Source organism: Pseudorca crassidens, chromosome 7 (assembly GCF_039906515.1).
Source record: "Pseudorca crassidens isolate mPseCra1 chromosome 7, mPseCra1.hap1, whole genome shotgun sequence".
Classification (NCBI taxonomy): Eukaryota; Metazoa; Chordata; class Mammalia; order Artiodactyla; family Delphinidae; genus Pseudorca; species Pseudorca crassidens.
In genome coordinates, this window is record NC_090302.1 from 94,037,012 (window position 1) to 94,051,013 (window position 14,002).

The 14,002-nt window shown below is 52.6% G+C and overlaps 1 protein-coding gene across 7 annotated transcripts in view; it reads right to left on the minus strand.

Moving 5' to 3' along the window:
- The window catches only part of SEMA4D (semaphorin 4D), a 118,761-nt gene that overhangs the window by 76,427 nt on the left and 28,332 nt on the right, over positions 1-14,002 (minus strand). The gene's annotated exons all lie outside the window — the stretch shown is intronic.

The window sequence follows — 14,002 nt, forward strand, 5'->3', positions numbered from 1 at the left end:
AAGGCAACACGCAGAAGTTCCAGGGATTAGAATCTGACTTCTTTGGGGGCCGTTCTTCAGCCTGCTACAGAGAACCAAAAAAAGCAATCTTGGAGCCTGAGTGAGTGGCTCCAAGTGGGGCCTGGTCCAAGTTCATGATGAACACTGACCAGTCAGTAATTAACCCACCGCCCCCCCACCCTCAAAGATGGCCAAGAAGACAAAGACACACGATCTTGCCTCCATAATGAACACAGCTGGGCCTCTCTCAGGTTCTAGTGAGGACACTTTTGCTGCCCATGGCATTTTCCTGCAAAAACGAGTGCCCCCTTTGACTCAAAGGCATGGGCCATCCAAGACCCTGGAGAGCCATGTCTTTCCAACGAGGCAGCAAAACAAGGCAATGAAGGCATGAAGAGTATCCGTACAGGGCTTACATAGAAGGATGGAAGCACCCCCTTCCCAAACCCACCTTCTGCTCCCCAAACCAAGCTGGGCAGAGTCCTCAAAGCCAGCCATGCCAGGGATGGGGGAGGGGCTCTGCCTCACCCACATTCCTGCTGCTCTCTCCCCGCCTCCAGACAGCTTAAGGCTCCGCCACTCACACCCTCTTCCTTCCCGTACAGCCACCTGTCCGAGTCTCCCATCAAGGGCTATCTCACCCCAGGGGCCCATCCTCGTGTCCCCCACAGGCCAGCCTCACTGATGGACGCATGCTTGAGGGACATCTCCAGGCAAGGCTGCCTGCTCTCTGGGAGAACTTGCTGCTGAGCTCCAGCTGGGAACTACCCCTCGGGGCCACTCCTTGGACATCTCCCCAACTCCAGGCGTAGGCTCCTAGGGCCTCCTCCCCTCCAAACTTCACGTGTCCCCAAGCCACACTCCCCGTCTCCCAAGGTTGGGATGCCTCCTAGACAGCCCGGGTGGAGCTGGCCTGTAAGTGGACCCTCCATCCTTCCAGTTGCTCAGCCAAAACCTCGGTGCACCCTCGGCCCCCACCCCATCCCCGATCCAACCTGGCAGCAAGTCCTCCCAGCTCCACCTCCAAATAAATGCCCAATCGGGCCATCCTCCCACCCCTACTGCTACACTCTGGCCCAAGCCACCACGTCTCTCCCTGGATCACCTCACAGCCTCCTAACAGGGTGCCCTGTTCTACCTTCCAGGGTCCATTCTTCCTAGAGGCCTGTGGTCTTTCCAAACCCTTGGCTCCCAGGGCTCCCATCTCAGCACCCCTGAGCACAGATAAACTCACCATCTACCTACCTCTTCTCTTTTCACCTGTCCCTCCTGCACACTCCTGCCTCAGGACCTTTGCAGCTGCTGTCCCCTTTGCTTGGAACACTCCTCCCCAAACCCAGGCCCAGCTCCTGTCTTTTCTCAACAAACTGCCCCTTCTCCGCTTGACTTCTCTTCTTTGCACCCACCACCATCTCACCCCCCCCCCATATCTGACTTACTGATCCCCTTTGTGGCCCGTCCTCCCCAACATGAGAAAGCTCTCTCCACTGTGGAAAGCCCGGTGCCTAGAGCATGTGGGGCACAGCTCAGGAGTTCAGTATGCTGTTCGAGTGATGGGCCCCAGAGGGACCTGTCCCTCCCTGGCTATCAGGGAGAGCTGGGGCTCCACACCCTGGGCTAGCCATGCTCTCCCGCCATGGGAGCGGGGCCGCCCTGGGGGCCACAGCTTGCCCGCACTCCAAGTGTGCACGAACACCACAGGGCGGGGCAGATGTGGAACCCGGAAGCCTGTGCATGCCATGAAAACGTGTCGGATGCACCAGAAAGGAGTTTACTGAAAGGCTGTTTCGCTGGCTTCACCCATGCACATGACAGCATCACCACACGCTCACTCTTTTCAGAGAAAAACAGGCTTTTGTGGGACATAAATAGCCCAGCCAGATGTGGGAAGGCCTATGGGTCTCTCCCAGGACTCGGGCCACGTGCCCTGCAGCTACTCAAACAGCAGTCCACATTCACCAGCTTGTCAGCGGGGCTTCCAGGGGCGGAAGAGGGTTAAACGGTGGTCCCTCCTCCCACCAGATCAGTGGCAGGAGTTCATCAAAGCCATCGCTGACACACAGGCTTGGCATGCCCACCAGCACGCACAGGCCACAGCTGTAAGTGGAAGATCAGGCCAGATGCACTGCACATTTCTTCATCCACAGAAATCAGGGAGACAAAAGCCCAGACAACGGGGAGCCCGGAAAACAGGGAGTCCGGGTGAGGCGCAGCCTGAATGACAGGGAGCTGGGATAGCCTTTCAGGGGAGCAGCGTGCTCACCAAAGCCAAGTGCTCGGTTCCCCATGCAAGACAAACACCATCTGAGCACAGAACCCATTTCTTGGATGAGGCCCAGCAGGTGTGTAATTGTCTGCAGAAATGCAAAAACAATAGCACTTAGAGCTGGTTTCAAGGTACTCTCAAAGCCTGATGTACCTACCTGTTCCTAATCTGTGCCTCCCAGCCTATGGGCTGGGCCTTGACAGAAGGGGGAACTCAAACACAGAGGGTATCAGAGAACAGCTGAGATCTGTGCCCCCCACAGAAACACCAGGCGGGCCGCACACGTGACCACGTGCATGATTTCAAGTGTGCCTACAAGTCACATTGAGAGTAAAAACAAAGAGGTGAAGTTAGTTTTAATAATATATTTTATTTGGCCCAATACACATCGAAAGCCCAATCGCTTCAACACATAATTAATAGGGTCGTGGACAGGATATCCTACTGTTGCTTCTGAGTCTAGGTCTCCACAGCCACAGCACTGCTCGGCTCTGACCGACCACACCGGGGTGTGGAGAAGTGGAGCGCTTCTCACACCGTGTGGTGTCAGCCACAGCACTGGACAGCATGGGCCCAGGTGTGGCTGGAGGTGTGGAAGCTTCCAGTCACTATGAATGGACCCAACAAGAGTTGGGGACAGCTATGGAGGGAGGTCCTAGATGCAGCCCTCTGTCCACCCTGGTCCTGGTGCCTTGGAGCCCCGTCCTTAGCAGGATGGACAGAGCACCAGCACCCATGGGTGCTCTCTCACTAGACACTGACCAGGGCAGCCCCTGAGCTGGGCGGTGCTCAAGCCCTCCATCCTGTTATGGCAGCTTTTGAACACACCGCGTTATACATACATGCCTTCTTGTCAGTGACCTGTTGCTCCTGTAATATAATTGTTCCGTATGCCTTGAGAGCACACATTTGGGCTAATACCATGCACAGATCAGCGTTAGGATAAAGTTCCTTGTATATAATTTTTACATTAAAGAGTCATGAACTTTCAGCTCCTCAGGCCACTCACCATTAGTTAGAGCAGCACCCACAGGACCCTGGATGCCCTCGAGGGGTGGTCCTGGGAGCTTGTCCAGGTGACAGCCTCACAGGGCTGCAGCCAGAGGACCAGAGAGACCCTCCCTGGCCTTCTGACACAGGCAGAAGTAATTAACTCCCATTTCAGAGTCACTTAATTACATCTACAGTCGTCCTGCTCTCAGCTCTGCAAGACGCTGAATGCCATTTGCTAAAAATAAAGCACACCTCCGAGGGGCAGGTGCTCTATCTCATGCCCATGGAGCCCCTTGCCTCTGGGGGCCACCCTTGTACCCAGGCAGCACGCACAGCACACTCTTGGTAAGAATAAAACTGTGGGATTAACGACCAGGCAGCACCAAAACAAAAACACGCAGAGTAATTCACTACCTGCACTCAAGTTCTCACCATAAGCAGGACCACCAGGCTTTAACAGTTTGAGTCAAAAGGGAAAAAGTGACAGATGAGACATAAAACTGTACCCCGCAGACATCCACAGGAACCCTATCCTGGGAGGCCGCAGAGCCCCTCACGGACCCTCCTGTTCCGTGCTTCGGGGAAGCCCACAGGCAGGTGACATCCCCAAGGTAGGCACCCCAGCACCGCCAACAGACCCACGCCTTGAAGCCAGGCCTCCAAGACCACCTGGTCCCCGTTCTCATGGGAAGACACACAATCCCAGAGGTCAGCTCCTCGCAGAGGCTGACCTTGGATCACCGCACGTCCCCAGGACTCTCGTCACAGAGACAGACGGGCCCGCAGCAGCAACACAATGACATACCTGCTCCACCCTCACACAGAGAACCCACCCACACGACGTTTCCCTACGAACCCCTTCAAAGTGGCAAAGTTGATCCTGGAAATGAGTTGTTTTCTTCACTTCAACACAAGTTCTAGAGTATTTTTTAATCTTCCTAAGCCTTTCCTTTTCAATTATCTTTTGTAAGCCATCTATTTACAACGTGACAGGTAAAGCCAAGAGGAGATTCCTAACATGGGGGTGGGGCAGTTCCCAGGGCCGGGGAATCAGGGCAGGGCCAGGAACCTGGGCAGCAAACACCGAACGCTCCCTCCAAGAACAATTCCATCAGCAGGACGGGCATCTGGAGAGGACGTGGTACTTAAATGTCTTGTGTACACACTGAAAATAAAAGTCACTCCTGGCTCCCTCTAACGCAAACATGTCTGGAAGACTTTTAACCCAGGTCTCTCTCCGGGACACGCACAGATGTCTGCGGGTCTGAAGTGGCCATGGCCCCGCTAGCTCAGGGTGTGACTGACGCGACTGGCACCTGACATTTCCACCACCCTCCTCCACTGCCATGTCCAGAACTGCCAGCATGGGTCCTGCTCACTTTGTTAGCTCTTCTGGAAGCTGATTCTTAGGCTGCTGGCTCCCAGCCCAAACAAACGGAATCGCTCCCTCAGAAGCTCTCTTCTCTCCTGGCTTAATCAGAGCAAGTAAATGCAACGAAACGAAAGCTCAAGAAGTGCCCAAGGCGGACCCTGAGCTGAAGACGGCCCTCCAGGGCCACAGCGGGGGCCAAAGCTTCAAATCCAGATTAGATCTGACTGCCAGGGTGTGAGACTGGAGGTCCCAGGTTGCCAACGCCCCCGCAGGAGAGAAGCAGCATGAAAGGCAGTGATGGATGGAGAGTGAAGAGGCTCGGAGCTAGCGTTCATGCCAGCGCTGGGCGGCAACCCCATCCTGCAGCCCCAGCCCTTCCCCTCCTGCCCAGAGAAGCTGGCGCTGACCACAGACACCCCACTCCTGGACCTGCTCCCACAGCATGGCCTCGAGCAGCCCTTCTCCTGCCCTGGCCTCTGCAGCCCGCAGCTCCCAGACAGACTGTGAACCTTCCAGCAGAACTGCCTGAGCTTTCTGACACCAGCTTTCCTCCTCTGCCTCTCCAGTCCCCAGCTGGTGCCAGGGAGCGTAACAAACAGATGAAGCTGCTCACTGATGGAGGAACACCTACGGCAAGACCTGCTCAGGAGCCGCCTCTAAAAAGAACTGCACTCTGCAGGCGGATTTCATCCCCTACCTGATGATCGGTGTCATCAAACATTTTAGCAACTGGGATGCGGCTTCCTACTACCGTCTGGGATGGCAGAGTCTGAGACAGAGTGAGAAAAGGGGACACGTGAGCAGGGCAAACCGTGAGCCAGAACCCCTTACCCCCTATCTTACACGCAGACTAAATGCCCCAGCCACGCAACAGGCCCCTGGGACTCAGTCATGGGGTGCAGTTCACCTGGCCAGGAGAGACCAGATGCAGCATCTGCATGAACTGGGAGCAAAGAGCGTCATTTGCACCCTGATTCCGTTCATGCCACTCCCCTTGGCCCAGTGAACACTGAGCATGAGCTCCGGGAGGTGCAGGAGTGGGGGCGGGTCAGGCCTCACTAGCAATGGTGTGAGTGACGACAAAGCTCCCAAACTGGCCCCTAATTCACAATCACGTGGTAAGAAACTGCTGGTGCTCAAGCTTAGTATTTCAACAATGTTTAAGTTTTAAAGTGAATTATGAATGTAAAAACCAAAATCAGAAAAAGAGAAAAGGGGGGAGGAAGAGGGGGAGAGTCAAAGCAAGAAAAAAGAAAAGAAGAAACCAAAAATGTCGTGGAATCTGTGAGAGTTTTTAACAACCCTGTAATCAGGGCGGGCCTACTAAACGTCCCCCAATCAGAGCCTAGGAGGAGCATGATGCTGAGGAAGCCCTTTGCCGGGGCTCCTTCCTTCCACAGGGCTCCTGGCCTCCCTCAGGAGGCACCCCAACCCCCTGACCAAGCCCCACCGAGCAGCTCAAGGGCACAACATTGTAGATGGCCAGCGCCCCCTCGCACGGCCCTCTGTCCCCAGAGCCACTCCTGCGTGCGGCAGGTCCTTCCCATCCATCACAGCCCAGCTCACATGTGCCTCCCCTGGAAGCAGGTCCCCGTGGGAAAGGCCTGGGCGGGGCAGGGTGGCCCCACTGAGGTTTCAGCGCCCAGGCGGCTGAAGCACGCAGTCCAGGCAGCCACCTGTCCGCCACCATGACAGACCCGCTCCCTGCAGAGCTCAGCCTGACAGTCTTGACTGCACCTGGCCCTGCGATCGGCAGGTGGACCGTGCCATCCTTCTGTGATCCAGGAAGGGCTCGCTGCACATGACTCAGATAAGACGGGGGGCCCCATTCGCCTAGGGCAAGGGGAGACACGGGCCCCCGAATTCCACTCTGTGCCCTGGCTGAGCAGCTCACCCCTACAGATAAATCGGAACGAAACACTTGTTACCCGACTCTGGTTCAGCTTCTCTCCTTCCCCCAGGCCTCCCTCGACCCACCGTGAGGCTGAGCACTCGGATGGCGCCCCTGAGAACAGGCCGGCCTTGGAGGACACATCTCCCAATCTACCACCCCATCACTCTTCATCCCCACACCCGGGTCCTAATAGCCTTGTCTACACCTCCCTACCAAGGAAAAACCCAGTTTGCCGAACCCTGACATCTCTCCACTGCAACAGCCGCCTCCTTGGTTCCCCCATAATAATCCTTCCTAATAAAGCCTCTTATTAATTACTATGTCTGGCTTTGTTTTCCATGTGACAACTGATTACAAATTACTTGAAGCCCAAAACACACGGGTCTGATGGACAGGTGAGACCTCTGACTTCCACCTTCCTGAAGACTCATAGGGTTCCATAACGTCCCACCAGTTCAGGGTCACGGTACAAACAGGGACTGGTTCAGGAGTCAACTCAGCAGCGTGTCTGAGACCTCAAGTCACAGCTGCTCCTGGGGGCTGGCAGGCCAGAGAAACAGGGGGAAGCAACATCAAAGGAAAATCACACCACTCACGCACACCCAGTGTCCCACTCGCTGTGGAAAACTCAGCCTTTCCTTGGAAACATCAAACACAGCACATGGGACCTTTTGCTTAAGCTGACACCCCTCCTGGAGGTGGGCAGGGCTCCATGGGGCCATCCAAAGCATGACACACAGTGTATCCAGGACCCCTGCTCTCCAGGCCCCTGCAGGGAGAGAAGTTCCCGGCGGGAATACTCCCACCACCAACAAATGCTTGCCCTCATGCTCTGGGCGGGGGGCGGTCACTGCTGAACTGGTCACTGCTCTCCTGAACACAAAAGATTCTCTTCTAAACATGCTGTAACTAAATGTGTGAAATGAAATGTTCATCTCACTGGTAGTCAGAATAATACAAATTAACACAAGATGCCATTCTCCCCCTACAGAATTAACAAAGAAAAATTGATAAGGCTCAATGGTGGTGAGGAGGTACGAGTCCCTCCCCAACGTCAACAGGAAGCCTCTTCAAGAAGCAACATCCGGAACCTTAGAAAAGTCAATGGTAGCTACGGGTAATGATAAGAAACAGGGACAGGTACTCACACACAAAAGTTCTCACCCAGGAGCCTCTCGATAGCAAAAAACTGAAAACTGAAAAGAGAGGATTAAATAAATGAGAGTATATACAGGACCAGACTGGCACCAGAGTGTGCGTACGTGTCTTTCTGGACACAAGACCTTAAGCAGATCGCTGCGATTTTGAGTCAAACCTCCTCAGCCAACCAAGGAGGTAATGGTGACACCCACTGCCCTACCTGAGGTGTGTTGACACATGAGGAAAACCATCAAAATAAACCTCTAGAAATTTCATCCACCTGAGTTTTTCTCCTACACTGGAGAATGGCATAAGGATAGAAAACCACAGTGTACAAACCCTGGAGAAAGTCCTGGGATCAACATGTGTCTTTAGTAACGAATTAATGGATCAGATTTAACAGAAGGGTAGGATGGGTTTTAGCAAACCGCTTTTCCTAGCAGCTGATTAAACTCGGTTTGGGTTAGGAAGGGAAACCCTCAGGCTCTACTAAGACCGAAACTGCAGAGCAAGGTGCTGAAATCACACACGCACACGCCACTCTGGCTGCGACATTCTCTGCGTAGCCAAAGGGAAATGCTTAGAAATCGCTCCGCACCACTGTGCTGTAAATACTTGAAACTTGGTTTCTTATGAATACAGATGTTGGGACATTTCACTAACTTCTCTCCAAAACTTTGGTATGGTGCCACAACTCCTCACAGAAATGAAGGTCGTTAGCCATGTGTTATTTACGGAAAACCCGCAAAGCTGGTTTCAGGAGAGAAGTGGGGACTCCGAGGGAAGGGGACCCAAGCTCTCCCCTCATGACAACACTGATGTGAGCGACAACAAGCAGCCGTCGGATAGGATGTGGAGACGCTAACAAATGCCTATCACTTAAAGCAAAAACAAGCCAAGGACACCTTGAACTGAAAGCTGTCCTTGGCCGTTTACAAAAGCACCAACAGCCCTCCTGAGGTGAAAATCTTGAGCTCACACCAGCCATCTTCTGTCCAACAATCCAGTCCCTTCTGCAGACAGGGGTTTGTCTCTGTTCAACAGGACTATTCTGGGGGTTCCCACAATCAAGGCTTGACCTTTCTCTTTCTGCTCAAGGTCACAACCACCTGCTTATTGCGGTTGGTTTTGGACAGCAGGGAAAGGTCCCTCCCCACATGGCCAAGGGACTGGGAAAAGCCAGGATCACTGAGGGCCGAGTTCAAACCTGAGGTCGCACCAGAGTGAGGGCCCCACGAGGAAGACTGACTGAGACTCGGGCCAGTTACGGGGTTCAACCTTCACACATGGAGGTTGTGCTTTAGGTCTGCTGGGAACATGGGGTGCCAGGGAGTCCTCAGCCCCTGAGGGACAGGCTGGGCCAACTCGTGGCCATTACCACGGGGCCCAGAGAGCTCAGGGGGTGAGGGTCCTGCTCTCTGCTCAGCTGATGACGACACCTAGCACGCAAGCCCACTGGCTCCGACTGCATGGGATTTCTGTTCTTGGCACTATGCCCTCTCCACAACTGTAAACATCTGGATTGCTCAACACAGCACTGGACTTGTGATAATTAATCAATACATGCTGACTGACCTGGCACAGGGCACAGAGCGCCAGCCCAGGAAGATGACTTCTTTTCAAAATATCACCCAAGAGCCCCAGACAAGACCAGGAAAGTCCACACGTGAAGTGCTCACCTACCCTCCATGACCAGATTCTCATTCTAAAAAAAAAAAATCCCCAGCCCACCGAATGCCACGGAGGTAGTACAGGAGGCGCTGGAGGACTGAAAACCAGCACCACCCAGTGAGAAGGGCTGGCAGCTCAGCCAAGGGCGGGATGGTTGTTAAAAGGTCATTTTAAAAAATGACCACATTTGGGCTTCCCTGGTGGCGCAGTGTTTGAGAGTCCGCCTGCTGATGCAGGGGACACGGGTTCGTGCCCCGGTCCGGGAAGATCCCACATGCCGCGGCGCGGCTGGGCCCGTGAGCCATGGCCGCTGAGTCTGCGCGTCCGGAGCCTGTGCTCCGCAACGGGAGAGGCCACACCAGTGAGAGGCCCGCATACCACACACACACACACAAAAAAGACCACATGTTAAAAATGTTATTTAACTCATTATTCATGAGGAACCAATGAGACATTACAGTGCCTTCAAAGAAGGCACAAGATTATATGGAGGCTGAGGGAGGAGGAAAGGGAGTGACTGCTTAGTGTTACGCAGCAGTGAAGTACCACTTTCATCACGCAGGGGGTGATGAAAAGGTCTTAGAACTAGATACAGGCGGTGGTTACACACACTGTGAATATCCTAAATGCCACTGAGCTGTTCACTGTAACGTGGTTAATTTTATGTTATGTGCACTTCAGCTCAATTAAAATACATACATACATATATATATATATATATATATATATATAAAATAAAGAAATATAGAAATGAACTTCCAACAGGCACAAAACTGGATTTTTCCGTGGGAGGAAGTCAACTGCCCTGACACTGGACAGAATTCATTTGCCTGTCTACAGGCGAGGACTGTCTGCATTACGTACCACGTACAGAGCTGTACCAAGCCAGACAAACCCCACAGGCTCCAATGTTCCATGCAAAGGATGCTCATTCCAAAGTCCACGGTGGACAGAAGGGAGGGAGAACTGTGAGGTTTGGGAGGGAAGGGGGCTCAGGACTCGGCAATGGTACACAGTGAGGTGAAAGGGGAAGTGGTACCAAGAAGGACTCCTGCATTTCTAGAGGGGAGTGGGGGATGAGGAGAGCTGGGGAGCTGGGAGCTGGGAGGAGGTTTGCCCCGACAGCATAAGGGACGCAGGTCCTGGAGCATCACTGTCCAGTGAGAGGCCCAGCAGTGTCCCAGCAGCCCCTCCCAGGCTGTGGGACATTCCCAGCAAGGAACTGCAGCCAGCTGGGGCATGTGCCAATGGAGTTGACACATAAATTGCTGAATGATATGAATGAAAGATCCCCCCTTACTCAAATAAAAAAACATGCTGATCACTTAGGTCTGTGCTCACACAGCCTTGAAAATGAGGAACAGGGACGCCAATTCACTTTCAGAAATGCCTTTTCTTTCTGCCAAACTAGAATTCTTTCTAGGGTTCCTCAAACATCTCTAAGAATCCCTAACATCAGAGAGAGGGGGGCACCTGGGGCCTTCTCTTTCTTTGAAAAGAATCACTGCTCTAGGAAGCCACACACGTTTACCCCAGGTCTGCCCACCCCCCAGACCCCTTCCAGCCTGCACACACCTGCTCAGACACGCTGATACCAAGCAGACCATTCCTTGGAGGTCAGAGGAGAGACCGTTCTTGGGGCACACGCTTCCTTGAGAGGCCGCCCAGGGAGTTAGTGAGGTTCCTTCTGTATAGAACACATGCCGTGTCATGTCGAGAGGGCATGTGCTTCCGTTTGCACAAGGCCATGCTTGAGAAACATCCGTCTCAAGGTCTAAGTTGGTCACATGCATGCATGAGCTCCTTGGTGACAGGCAAACTGCTCTTTGCACTGTAATTTGTGCGCACTGATCAACACCCTCATATCCAGTCCCTGGACAGCACATGGCAACGTCTGCAGTCCCGATGGTCGGTGTTTTCAGGTGAGTTCTCATGTGACACCAAAGGACGTAACTGCCGTTCACATGGCGATGACACATGAACACCACGTCCGTTACCGGAACCTTCTGCAAGGATGCTGCTCCACTTCAACTGCCCTCTCCTTACTATGTAACTATTAGGTTCTAAGCCACAAGCTCCAGAAGACATGGCCCAAAGAGGGTTTTGTTACTCTTTTACAAGCAATCAGAACAGAAACTAAAATGTCACCAAACTCCTGGAAAGAAACAGAATGATTAGTCTGCAGAGCTAATCGTACAGGTAAGAATTAACAGGGGCTCCCCCTCTCAGCTGTCAAAGCTGAACACTCTCCGTGAAAAGGAGTGGGCATTCCTTCCCCACCATGCCTCCACCTGTGCCCCGGCGCCGGCCTCCCTCCTGGCGGCCACGTGCGGACAAGGACACAAGGACACGGGGAACGGGTGGAAGAGCGTGCCTCCACGTACTTTCATGCCCTCGCAGCCTAGCTGCCCATCTTCTGAGACCTCAGAACTAGATGGTCTTGGGATCTCACGTGGGACGCCCCCCAAGGCACCACGCCAGCATGTGGTGCCCACGATTTAGCCCCAAAGGAGACTAGGGCTGCAGGGGCTAAAAGGATTTACACCCAAACTCTATCGGAGGAGGGGCTGATTTTAATTCCCCTCCTTTCTGTACATACTACAGTACATGTGCTACTTTTGTAGTAAGGGGGAAAATTACACCTAGAAGAATTACAATTCTTGAAAGGCTCCCCACCCCACTTTTGGAAACAGCCCTCCAAAGACCTAAGCTGTCCTGGTGGCTAGTATCCAAGCCACAGCCCCTCACCTGGAACTTCCTGACCAGCCTGCAGCAGGCAAGCAGCAGAAGGACAGACTGAGTTGCCACAGGACTGTGATAGTGACTAAAGCAGGGCGGTCAATGTGCCAGGCCTGGTCCTCCAAATGACTTGCAATCATTTAGGAAACTCTGTGTCCCTAACCTCGCCAGGGCCTGCACAGGTTTCCAAACCCTTCTGCTCTTGCAAAAACCTATTTTCTTTCTATTGCTCATAAATGCCTCTCTTATTCTAAAGCCCAGTGTGACACAGTTTTTTTTTTAAATTAAATGAAGCAAAATTAATCTTGCTTGACAAATTACTAAACAACTATGACCCTTTCTCTCTCACTTAGGAAGATGTCACAATATCAGGATCAGAAATTGTTACGGTCTGAATGTTTACGTTTCCCCCCACCCCAAATTCACATGTTAAATCCTACCCCCACCCCCGGCATGATGGTATTAGGAGGGGGGCCTCTGGGAGGTGAGTAGGACATGAAAGTGGAGCCCTCATGAATGGGATTCGTGTCCTTATAAGAGAGACCCCAGCACGCTCCCTCGCCCATTTTACCTTGGGACGACACAGTGAGAAGTCCAAGACCTGAACTCAGGCCCTACCCGACCGACCACATCAGCACCCTGATCTCAAATGGCTAGCCTCCAGAGCTGTGAGAAATAAACGTCAGTTGCTTATAAGCCACCCAGTCTGTGGTATTTTGTAACAGCAGCCCAAACCCCACAGCTTTCCTCATTCTAAAAATGTTTACTTTAGGATTCCTGATGAAGGAAGACAAAGTATCATACAGAAGGACATGCTATCAACTATCTTCCATCCCGGCCAAATAAACGACCACTACTAAACAATCTCCACTTAAACCTCTAACTAAAACATACCACTACACTGGCTTTAATTTACCAGGGTTTTAAAAGCAACCCAGGGGCTTCCCTGGTGGCACAGTGGTTAAGAATCTGCCTGCCAATGCAAGGGTCATGGGTTCGAACCCTGGTCCAGGAAGATCCCACATGCCACAGAGCAACTAAGCCCGTGCGCCACAGCTACCAAGCCTGTGCTCTAGAGCCTGCGAGCCACAACTACTGAGCTTGCGCGCCTAGAGCCCATGAACCGCAACAAGTGAAGCCACCGCAACGAAGACCCAACGCAGCCAAAAAAAAAAAAAAACAAACAAAAACAACGAACCCAGTTTGTGGCCTTGACTAGAAATACATGAAACATAAATTAGTCAATGCTACACACACACCACTTGGAACAATCCCCTTAAACACCATGAACAAAGGGGGAATCTCTTCCACCCTTTAGTGAGATTCCACACACCCCCGCCCCCCCTCCCCCACTGTGTGAAATTGCTCCCTGGCAGCAAACTGATGCTTCTGGAAACACAAGAAGACATGACATGCAGGTCACTGGGGTGCCGTGTATTAACTTTCCACCCCTGGGCACCAAATGCTGCCCAAAAGCCTTAAAGTTCCTCCGAACACACCTCATTTGCTACTCCCTAAAGATACCACGGAAACCCAGGGAATCCAGCCTAGGGAGACGGGGCAATGCCTTCAGCTAGGATGCTGGCCCCATTCCAAACAAAGGCTACATTTCAGACACTAGGTCTAATACATTCCCAAATCCCAGTACCAGGAGAGAGAGGTGTGATCGCTGCAGACCTCACAGACAGTAATGGATAATAAGGGAATACCACGAACAACTCTGCAAGTAAAGTCAACAACTTAAAGGGAATAATCCAATCTCTCAACCACCACAAATTACCACAATGCATCATGATGAAATAGGTAACCTGAACAATACTTAAGAAATAGAATTCATACTTTAAAACTCTTCTGAGAAAGACATCTCCACACCCAGATGGTTTTACCAGCAAATTCTACCAAACATTTAAGAAAGAACATCAATTCT